At 45.9% G+C, this 11,973-nt stretch overlaps 1 protein-coding gene and 1 pseudogene across 1 annotated transcript in view; both read right to left on the bottom strand.

Moving 5' to 3' along the window:
• Positions 1–4,159: 4,159 nt before the first annotated feature.
• Positions 4,160–7,697, bottom strand: LOC105074139 (popy Class I histocompatibility antigen, A-1 alpha chain-like; annotated as a pseudogene).
• The window catches only part of LOC105074082 (saoe class I histocompatibility antigen, A alpha chain), a 68,739-nt gene continuing 60,925 nt past the window's right edge, over positions 4,160–11,973 (bottom strand). The window contains exons 8-9 of the transcript XR_012501025.1: positions 4,451–4,580; positions 4,160–4,356 (exon numbers count right to left, since the gene is read on the bottom strand). The gene's annotated coding sequence lies outside the window, so the exon portion shown is untranslated. The remainder of the gene's footprint in view (positions 4,357–4,450; positions 4,581–11,973) is intronic.

Below are 11,973 nucleotides of genomic sequence, written 5' to 3'. Positions count from 1 at the left end.
TTCACTTCCTTCCTGTTCCTTTTACAGACAGTTCCCTCGACATTCCAGCCAGGATGAGAATCACTGCTGGTGTCTCTTCCTCCTCCTCAAACTGTCTGATGGCAGGGGCTGTGGGGGCTGAGATCTAGAGGAGAAATTCCTCAGGTAGGAAAGGAACACAGGGTCCTTTGTCATTTGGCTCCATGGGAAATCTCTGCTGCCCCAGCCTGCCCTGGACAGCCAGCCTGAGACAACTGACCCCAGGTCCCTCATGTCTCTTCCCCCAGTGATTCCAAAATATACAGCCCAGCACCTGCCCTCTTCTATTTGTTACACGCAAGTCATTACGTCCAGTTTATATTCCAAAAGTGTCTATTACACAAGAGCATGATACCAGAGGGGCGAACACTGGGGACTAACGTAGAGTCTGCCCACCACAGGGTGCCTTTGAGAACCACCTGACGGCCTCTCACAGGGCTGAGACTAGGAGTGAAGAGCATAGGACAAATAAAGAGATCAAGTTCACAGGATTTGGTGCTCACTCCACAGCAATCCAGATCAAAACTACGTTCCCGAAAACCTGTCCCAGTCTTCCAGGTAATTTGGGATTAAAAGAGAGAACTGTGTAGATGGAAACACAAAGGTTGGAAATGAAGAAAAAGGCAGCAGGGCTGAGTTAGCGCTGTCTCACTGCCATTGGCAATGACACTTCCGGTTTCTGCAAGAACCTCAGGGGTGAATCTAGTGGTTGTGGGAAGGGACCCCCCCCCCCATCCTTTAAGTCTCTGAGGAGGACGTTTATCTCTTTCATTACTCTCAAGATACAATATTGTTTTTAATGTTCTGTCTTGACTGAACTTGGTAGGCTTTTTCAGGGGCTTCTTCTTGTCTTTTCTCACTAAAAACATTTGCTCTACAGGTGAAAGAACCAATATAAGGATTCTTAGAAACTCTACATACATCCCCTCCAACGAAATATTTGGAAACTGAGGAGATTCCCACCAAGTGGATGTGTGGAGACTGAGAACCCACTGACATACGGGTGGGCCTAAGACAGGACTCAAATTAAGTCATCTCTGTCAATGTTTCTCTAGTGGGGGTTCAGGATGGTGCTTTGGCTTCCAGGTATCAGTGTCAGATTGGACTCTATGCAGCAGACATAAAGGGACCTAGATCTTCCTTTGTTCAGTTAATGGAAACCTGAAAAATGGTCATTGGTTCCTATATGGAAGGACGAAGGGAATTCCTACTGTACACAGTTGCCATATATTCTAGGGTATTTCCTCAGGGGACCTCAGCTCCCTTCAGCCAGTGAGTCCTGGGTCTCAGAATTGGTTCAAGTCTGGAAGCTGGATAAGAAATGATAACTTTCTATTAGGCAACTCATCTCAGCTCTCAATTCAGTTATTCTTATTAATTATCATGTTAAACAACACTTTTTTAAAATTTAAAATATTATTTATTCAAAAGTCAACAAGCAGCTGGAGGAATAACTCTCCCAGACTTCAGACAATACTACAGAGCTACAGTAATCAAAACAGCATGGTATTGGTACAAAATCAAAAGTCAACAAGCAAATATGGGGGGGGGGCAAAGTTCTTACAGTCCATGCAGGGGTCTCAGCCAAAACTGCTTACAAGAGCCAGCAGGCATGTAAATGTGGACATGAGCTAGAGGGAGACACGTCTTCAAGAGGCACTGAAGTCTTCAAGGACTTAGCTCAGCTAAACACAAATTTAACTTTAAGAATAGATTTAATTTCTCAGGCTGTAATAAGGTTTCTTAATCTTTTTTTTTTTCATTTTTCAGTTTTATTAGGTAGAATTGTTACAATTTGACTGCATGTATACAATATATTGCATGTAAATACATATACACAATACACTGCATGTATTTTTAAAAATTAACATATATGTACTGTTCATTGTTTCTAAGAATGTTTAGAGCTTTAAGCTTTTTAAACTTACATAGTTATCAAAGGAATAAAGCCAACAACAAAATAAAAATTAATTCAAAAAGATACATACACCCGCTATTAATAGCAACATTATTTACAATTGCCAAGATATGGAAGCATCCTAAGTGCACATCAATAGATGAATGGATAAAGAAGATGCAGCATATACATGTAATAGAATACAACTCACCCATAAAAAGGAAGGCTATTTTGCCATTTGCACCCCTTCAATCTTTTTTTTTTTTTTCACTTCAAAAACCAGAATTTTATAACTGGCATAAACATTCCCATTGCATCAAAAAACAACAAAATACCTGTAAATAAACTTAGCCAAGGAGGTTACCTATACTCTGAAAACTGTAAAACACTGATGAAGGAAACTGAAGATGATACAAAGAAATGGAAAGATAGCTTGTGCTCCTGGATTGGAAGAATCAACATCATCAAAATGGCCATACTACCCAAAGCAATCTACAGATCCAATGCAACCTCTGTCAAAATACTCACGACATTCTTCACAGAACGAGAAAAAACAATTCCAAAATTTTTATGGCACCATAAAAGTCCCCAAATTGCCAAAGCAATCTTTTATAGGTCCCCCCCATTCTTATTTTTGTTCTCTTTTCTTACTTGATGACTAGAGAAGTTCCTTTAACATTTGTTGTAAAGCTGGTTCAGTGGTACAGAATTCTTTAAGCTTCTGTTTACTGTGAAGGTTTTGACTTCTCCATCAAATCAGAATGAGAGCCTTGCAGGATAGAGTATTCTTGGTTATAAGCTAAACAACACTCTTGCTGGCTGTCCATCCACCTTGTCCCTAGAAATGCCACGATCTACCAAGCATTTCCATAAAGACCTTGCAGTCAGATTTTTCTGCATCTATTTGACATTGTTGGCTTTTAGGAATTTAGTCCTTGTTTCTGCCTTGCTGTCACCTGTCCTCTGACGTTCTGGGATCCTATTATCCCTGATGCTGCTATAATATTATCACCTAGAATCAGTCCTCTCCTAGAAAGGACAGACACAATGGGGTTAATAATCTGCTCACTTGCTCATTCCTTATTACCTGAGAAAGTTTCCTTTGGGAAACAGTCTCCTGGGTTTTTTCCGGTTTTACTTTATGCTAGCATGTCCACTCCCCTGAGCTTTTTCATGTCTTCCTGCTCAGTCACCATGGTGGTTCTGGCAATTCTGCTTCATTTGATATGGGGTCAGAACTTTTTGTTAGAACAGCTTTATTGAGGTATAATTCACATATCTCATTCAACCATTGGGAAGTATTGATTTTAGCATATTCACAGAGGGGTGTGATGATAACCACAGTCAATTTTGGAACATTTTCATCCCCTCAAAGCATTTTTCCGTCTCTCACAAGTGATGATCTCCCCTCTACCCCACAGCCACCCGTCTCCACAGTACACACAATGATATCTGTCTTCTCAGAAGATGATCCTACGCTTATGGGTCCTATGGTCCAACCTACAGTAAATATACATCAGATCTGCTCTATTAATCCATGAGTTGGGATTGGAGCCATCACTAGATCTAAGGGCAGAGAGAGGGAGTGGCTGCAGAGAAGACAGAAATCCTGTAAGAATTAAATGAGGATGTGAAACTACTCGGTCCCTCCTCTTCACTAATTCCAGAATCTTTGTTCTACAAAAAAGGTGAGGGAAACACGCAGAGAAGAATCCCAGAAATAGCAGTAGAAGGAGGGCAAGAGCTGGATGAGGCTGAGAATTTCTCTCGTGATACCACTGAGAGCCTGTGTGCAGGGACCCCTGGGACTTGTGGGGACAATGATTGGCAAAAATGACTCCTACTGGTGTCAGAGATGGGAGACACCCAGAGCAGAATGAGAACAGAGCTCTAAATTTGAAAAAGAACAGTCATACTTTAAAAAATTTTTTTAAATAGGCAAAATATAAACACAAAAATAAACGGGCTGAAGGCTGGACTCTGGTCTGAGCCTTCACTGCCCTCACTGCCAATATCTTCCAGAGAGGACAAGGCCCAGGTGACTTCTGGGTCCCTGTGATCACAGGTCCTGGTGGGACCAGGTTCTACTGAAGTTACAGGGACACAGGAACAGAGATGACCCATCCCAGTAGTGACCCCTCCACAGCCCAGAAGGAACTGAGCACTGACTGGGCACAGTCCCTGCCCACACTCCTCACATACTTCTCCTGTCCCCCCTGCAACAGACTCAACACAGCAAACATGCAGATTCTGGAAGGTTCTCAGTGCTCCATTTATTTCCTCTCTCAAACTTTGGGAATCCTCACCTTTATTATTCCATCAACCCATCAAGGCAGTAATAAATTCATATCCAGATTCATTCTCATTAGGAAAGTAAGACAGTATTACTCAGAGCAACACAAAATTAAGACAGGGATGGAGACGGCCCAGCCCTGCTTCTGCTGAAAAAGAAAAGTCAATCAGGGAAGAGAACACAGGTCAGGGTGGGGAGGGGTCCTGGGGGGCAGGGGTGGGGCACTCTCCCCACTTACTCACATTATGGTAATAGGAGCACAGACACATTCAGACGCAGCTGCAGAAACAGGAGTCAGGGGATCTGAAGTCACAAAGTGGGACGTGAACACATCTTGCATCACTCAGTCCCTCACAAGGCAGCTGTCTCACACTCTGAAAGAAAAGAATTGTGAACCGATTCAGGTCAGTCATGGAAGTGCTGACATTCTCAACAGCCCCCCATATGCCCAAAATGTCCCACTCAGAGAATCCCCACACCCAGGGCATCCCCTCTGCCCCAACCCCTCTCCCAGTCTAGGCCCTCCAGGGTCTCACCTCTGGGATCCGTAAGAGACACATCAGAGCCCTGGGCACTGTCTGCCTGGAGGAGAACAAAACCAGGACGTGGTCAGAACCCACAGGAGAGAAACTAGAGAAGGAACTCTGAGGGGTGAGCTCCCCCCATGGCCTCCCGGCTGAGCCGTCACAAGGGTCTCAGGAACCACACTCACTCCCTACTTACTTGCAGCCTGAGTGTAGCTCCCTCCTTTTTCACCTGTGAGAAGAGAACATCCTATGGGAGGCTAGGAAGAAAGCTGAGTCATGAGTTCCTAGAAAACCCCCTAGTTCTGGACCACAGAGAAGTTTCCAGATCTGTGACTAGTAATCCAGGACAGGATCAGGAACATGAAGAAAGATGTGGGAGGACTGGGCCAACTGTCCTCCCAGAAGTCTGTCCTCAGTGGGGACCTTCCCGTCTGACATCTGACTTCTGGTAAAATGGTCCCCAGGCAGAATTATCAAGGTGAAAAATTTGTCTTTCATTTTCACACATGCTTTATAAAGAGTCAGTGCTAGCACTCAGCTCCAGACTGGCAAGCATGTGTGTGTGGATGGTTCTTCCCAGTAAGGAGGCAGGCAAACTTCTACCTGGACTTGAAACCCCAGTGAGACAAGAAAACTCAGATCTCTCCTCCCTTCCCTACCTGAGCACTTCTTCCTCCAGATCACAACTCCCGCCACCACAGCTGCAGTGACCACAAAGAGAACCAGGCCAACAGTGATGCCCATGATGGGGACGGTGGGCTGAGGATATGGCTCTGCAAAGAGAAGGAAACAGGCCCTGACCTCAGGGTTGAGTCCCAGTCTTGCTGAAGGTCACCAGAAGGGCTTCTGCTTTACCTGAGAAGAAGCTCCACCCCACTGTTTCCCTCCTCACCCCATCTCAGGGTGAGGGGCTCCTGAAGCCCCTCATGCTGCACGTGGCACATGTATCTCTGCTCCTCTCCAGGAGGCACCACCAGGGCCGCCCACTTCTGGAAGGTCCCGTCCCCCGCAGGCCTGGTCTCCACGAGCTCCGTGTCCTGGGCCTGGTCCTCCCCATCACGCTGCCAGGTCAGTGAGATCTCCGCAGGGTAGAAGCCCAGGGCCCAGCACCTCAGGGTGACCTCATGGTCAGAGATGGGGTGGCAGGACACATGGGTCTTTGGATGGTCTGAGCAAAGAGTATCAGAAAATAAAGACTTTAGGTTACCTCCTTTGGTCACTGAAGCACCATCAGGTGACAGTCCTGAGAAGGGAGAGGACAATGGGTTTGAAAAGAAGCAGCACAAACCTGGGACACCAGCCTGGATTGGGTAGGTATGGGAATACCTCGTATTGCTTTCAAAGTATAGAATCGGGTTGAGAGTCAACACAGGAGGCTTCAGGAGTGCAAGAGGAGAAATACAGACTAATGGTCTTGAGTGGGTGGAGGGTGAATATGTTAGAAAAGCTGGAGTCAGGATCCAAAGGTGTTCTCAGGCTAAGAACAGGCCTTGAGAGAGAGTCATGGCTCACAGGATGGCGGCCTGGGGCAAAGGGCACAGCTGATCAGTTAATTTCAGGGATGGTCTCCCACTTTATCCCAGAAGAGGCTGCGCTCCTTAATTGTCCTTTAGAGAAAATCAAGGCACTGGTGAGTCACTATGTATATTCTGTGCCATTCGGATCCCATTTTCCTCTCCTTGTGGGACGCCAGCTCCAGCCCGAGGGGAGATCGTGGAGGCCCCGCGGCCCTTCCTTCCTGCGCGCTGCAGCGTCTCCTTCGTGTTCTCCAGGTGTCTGCGGAGCCCTTCCAGGCAGGTGCCCTCCAGGTAGTTCCTGTCGTCCTCGGCCACACCGGCCGCCTCCCGCTTGGCGCAGGGTGATCTGAACCGCAGGGTGCGCCGCGGTCCAGGAGCGCAGGTCCTCGTTCAGGGCGATGTAATCCGCGCCGTCGTCGGTGTCCTGCACGTACCCGTGGAGGAAGCGCCCATGCGGCCCCACGTCGCAGCCTTACCTGCCCTAATAGGTGCGAGACCCCGCCCCCGCCCCGGGTCAGCCCCGCCCACTCACCCGCACCTCCGCGGTCAGCACGGCCGCTGGCCTGACCAACAGCAGCGATTAAACCTAAACCGAAAATGAAACCCGGTGAAAGACCAGCCGAGTACTCCCGGGTCGAGGGCCGGGCGGGTCGCGGAATATCTGGGTGACCCTCGGCCTGGAGACCCGGGGGCCCCCGTCCCGTCCCTGGGGATGGGGATCGTGACCTGGATCCGGGCCCGCGTCGCTCAGCGGCCTCGCTCTGGTTGTAGCAGCCGCGCAGGGTGTTCAGGCCCACTCGGAAAATGTGTGCGTTCCCTTTGCTTCTCCGTGTCTCCCGATCCCAGTACACCGGCCACTCCTGCTACACCCACAGCGCCCGCGGCTCCATTGGAGCGCTCCGAATCCATCGGATTCGCGGCGTCAGTATTGAACCGCACGAACTGGGTGTCATCCACATAGCCGACTTCCACGTACCAGAGCTCCCTGCGGCCAAGCCGGGATACCCCCGTTTCGAAATACCTCATGGAGTGGGAGCCTGGGGGCGGGGAGGGGTGAGACCCTGCGCGACCCTCCTGCGGACGCGGGTCCCAGGATCTGATGTTGAAGGGGCGAAAGCGGGGCAGGGATGAGGGTGCTCGCTAGACGTTAAAGCGGTGGCAGGTGGAAAAAGGGCCAGGACCTCAGGGTGGGAGAGAGGAGTGGGAGGGTTAGAGGAGGGGTGACGGGTCTGGGCGAGGGGCGGCGGGGGGAGGGGGTTGCTCCTCCCCCTCAGAGGCCATTCCCTCCCAACCCTGCACTCACCCGCCGAGGTCTGGGTCAGGGCCAGGGCCTCGGAGAGCAGCAGGAGAAGGGTTCGGGGCCACCAGATCCTCACCCTGAAAGTCTGCGAGAACCAGAGTGAGGACAGGCCCATACTGAGTTTATAACTGGAAACCGATTGGCTTCTCTAGAAACGCGACACCAATGGGAGTGAGAACTGGGACCGCGTCACCAGTGTCCAGGCAGGAAGGCCCGGGGAGATGGGGCATCCCCAGCACAGATCGTCCCCGCCCTCGATGAGACCCCTCCACCCCCGAGAGCCACGGCCTCCCGGGGAACTGGGACTTTGCTGTGATCCCACCCCTCCTGCACTGAGAGCTGTTCTTCACGCTGTCTCACTGAGTCCTGTCCCAGGGGCTAATTCAGCAATTTTCAAAGCTTTTGGTCAGAATATCTATACAGTCTTCCAAGTTAGGAACACCTCAAGGATGATAATGTTGTTTCCGTGGCTACTTCTATCGATAATTTCCATACTAGGAATAATACTGTTAAATTTAAAAAATTGTAATAACCTTTAATGGAAAAAATATGAAGACGAATATATATGTATATGTAAGACTGGGACATTGTGCTGTACACCAGAGATTGACACATTGTAATTGACAGTACTTCAATTTAAATAATTCACTTAAGTAAATATTTGTGGGAATACAGAACAATGTGATGTCTCCTAAAGAATAACGAGTATACAAAATTCCCTTTAACAGGTTAAGGCTGTTAAACAGAAACCAGATGCTTCCTGGAGGCAAATGATGTTAGTCTCAGAAAACTGAGCAAACATGAACAGAAAACTGCTCCAGCATTTACACTCTGCCTTTTGCTAAAGGGAGGTCAAAAGGCTGTCTGTGACACAGACCTGACCAATTCACAAGTCGGAAGAATGAAGCCAGGGGGAGACAGGATGAAGACTATCTTTTAATAGCTAACCTAGAGCGCTGGGGGCCTGGTGGTTGGTACTAGGCTTCAGTCATCCTCTAAACTACTCTTAGGTTATTTCCTGCTAGAGAATCATAATAAATATGATGCAGACCGGGCATTCAGGGCTCTTGATTCATGAGGTCTCAAGTCCCCTGGTCCCATCTTTTATCTTATTCTTGTGTCTATTTTTCGTAAGTGCTGTGTCGCCTGTCTGTTTAAAGGAACCGTTGTTGCGCTGGCCGCAACAAATATTAATATCCCACTGCGTTTAATACGAACAATGACTATTTCCCAAAATAAGCATGGTAGTGAGAAGGTGAAGCTTTTTACATTTTTACATTTTTGCAAGTCTCTTTCTCGTCTGTCTCATTAGAAGACCACTGGATTTTCAATTTAATTTCAATTCGTTTAATCCCTTATTTGGATTGAAGTCTATAAAGAGGCTCACACATATGTAGGAGTAGTATTTTTAATAACCTTTTCAGATAATTGTGGAATGTTCCTTTTTGATACAAAACTAAAACTACACAAGTAGTAGCTTCTCAAAGGTTATTTGCAAAGTGGGCCTGAAACAATATAACTGAATATTTCCTGTTCTGTTACATTAAAATCCACAGGCCTGTCTTGCACACTGAATGTCTCTTGTACTGATGAACGAAATTTTTTAGCTAATACATTGTTTCACTGAGTTATATAGATCTTCCAATGTACAGAATGATGTCATGGTCTTGTCTTGTCTCCCTGTGTCATGGTCTCAGGTGTACCTGTCTGATGTCGAAGTGCTGTGAGATGACTTATGTCAACAGCAGAATAACACGGCCGAGTGGGGAGCCCCGGCCCTGATTCTCACAACACTGAGGCCCGTGTAAGTGTCAGACCAGTTCCTGTGGTCGGAGGCTGCTTTGTCCTTCTGAATTCAATATTTTAAAGTAACTATATCCCAAACTAAAAATAACTAAAGGATATTAGAAAACAATTTGGAAAAGAAGAAATGCTAATGTCAAACAAATATATTAGCAATAAATAAATGTAAACAAAAAATGAAAATGCGGAATAAGAAATGGGAATGAATTAAAATCCACCATTTTGACAAAATGAAAATAAATGAGGAGAGTATTGATTTTGAAAAGAGTATAGGAAAAATACACTGTTATAAAGATTAATAGGATTGAAAATTGTTACAAAATTTCTAAAGAGCACCTTTGCAAAGTGTCTCAACAATTTCAATATGCTTACATTTTGACACAGAAATTTTTGTTTTAGAAATTTATCATAAGAAGATGATTAGACATGTTCTCAAAAATACACATTCAAGGATGTATCTTGAATTATAGAAGCAAAGAGTAGAAATAATCTCAATGCTACAATCACTGTAATGATGGTCACTATGAGTAGAGGAGCACTGACTATGTCTCAGGCAGTCATTCCATGTGATTTACATACGGGGTCAATTTATGCCTCAAAGCAAACCCATGAGGGGCCCAATATGTGGTCCCTTTGTGCAAACAGGGAAAGGGAGACTCAGAGAAGTTAAGGAACGTCTCTTTTGGGGCCACTTTGTATCAGGATTTGGAGACACCCGAGGAGAACAACAGTTAGGCGCCTGGTGATGGGAGACGGGCTCTGCTGTGCGGGAGAGGGACAGAAATGACCGAGACAGATGCACATCACGACTGTCCTAAGTGCCGTGAGGAAGAGCTCATGATGCCATGAGAGCAGATAACAGGAGTCCCGACAGGTCCCCTGCCGCTGTTATCAATAATATCTGAAAGATGGAGCAGATAATGGAATATGGAACAAAACCGGAATTCTATATGATTGTATACAATCATAGAATGAAAAAGAGCTCTTGGGAATTAAAAATAATGTCATAGAATGAATACTTGAACAGATGAAGTGGAAGATTAGAGTCATACTGTCAGTAAGTAGATGGAAAAGTACCAACAAGGAGGAGACAAGACCTGTTAGAACACTCGCCTGTCAATCAAGGGATTCTAACAAGGTAATAAAAGGAGTTTCAAAAATAATGGAGAGTAGGAATCATAAGAAAACTCAGATTAAGACCAGCATTTACATCCTGAATGGCCTAACCAAACTCTTAGTGCAGGAGATGAAAACGGACCCAGCCCAAGACACATCACAATGACATTTCAGACAGAGGGTGGAAAAGAAGAGACCTTGAAAACGTCAAAGGGCTAGAAGACAGTGAAGCAATGCCTTCTGAATTCTGAGAGAAAAAAGTATTTCCAACAGAGTTCAATATGAAATCATCATGTAAGCCCTGGGGGAGCCTAAGACATTTCGGAGTTTCAGTGTTGTACTTTCTGTGCTCTTTTCCCTGGGACACTATTAGGCAAAGTTGGTGGGGGAGGCGGGGATGATGGAGAAAATAAAGAACAGGAAACACATGGGATCCAGACCTCAGGGGAGCCAAACAAGAGACGGAGAGGGCTGCCCAGGAGGAGGTGAAGGGGATCTGGGACGTCAGCTCTGCCCCACGTGTGCAGGGACCCCGTCCACACCAGGCAGGACTGAGGACTGTGGGACAGGTCTGTGCATAGAGATGAAGTTAGTGGAATATCAGATGTGCTCAAAGATATTTGGGAAGACTTAGGCTCTGTGGAGAGTTTGGGAATGATTTAAAGTGAGTACAACAAAACTAAGGTATTATTTATTCCAGGGAAAATAAAAAAAATCATTCAAGGAAAGAAAAGTGATCATCGTCTACTAAGTGCTCAGTTGTGACTAACATTTCCATCATCATAACAATGCAAACACTGCACCATGAGCTAATCAAAATGGTAAGATTTCTAAGTTTATGAATTACAATTATAGTGGGAGGATGGTGGTGTGTGAAAGAAGAACCAATTAACTAAAGATGGTACATAAAACTGAAAACAAAGGAGTATTATAAACATGCTATTTAGAGGCACAGAAGAAATAATTAGAGAATCAACTGAAAGTTTTTAAAAATTTTTTGCAGGGGAATTAAGTTTATTTATTTGTCTATTTTTTGATGAAGGTACTTAGGATTGAACCTAGGACCTCGTGCATACTAAACACATATGCACCACTAAGCTATACCCTCCCCCCTCAGTTAAAAGTCAAAAAATAGCTTGTCTCTGAGATTCAGAAGACGGGGGGACAAGGAAGATAGGGGACATCTGTTTGATACCAAGTCTTGCAGAAGTGTTTTACTTTTAAAGCTATATGCATATATCCATTAGCTAAAAATAAAAAGACAACCCAGTAGGTGTGAGAATGGACTTGGGAATTGTTCTGTAAGGAGAGTCATAGACATGGGGCAGTAGTTGGGAGGGAAGTGGACATAGAGTGGTGGATGTTTATGGGAGTATTTTGTTTTGATTTATTTAGATTTGTTTGATTCATTTTAATGGGAGGAATGGCAGCTGTAGGCAGGAATGAAGGAGGCAGCAGAGAGTGGGAGAGTGATAATACAGGGGAGAGAGGAGCCACACCCT

This window comes from Camelus bactrianus, chromosome 20 (assembly GCF_048773025.1).
Source record: "Camelus bactrianus isolate YW-2024 breed Bactrian camel chromosome 20, ASM4877302v1, whole genome shotgun sequence".
NCBI lineage: Eukaryota > Metazoa > Chordata > Mammalia > Artiodactyla > Camelidae > Camelus > Camelus bactrianus.
This window is presented reverse-complemented; position numbering and strand designations above follow the sequence as displayed.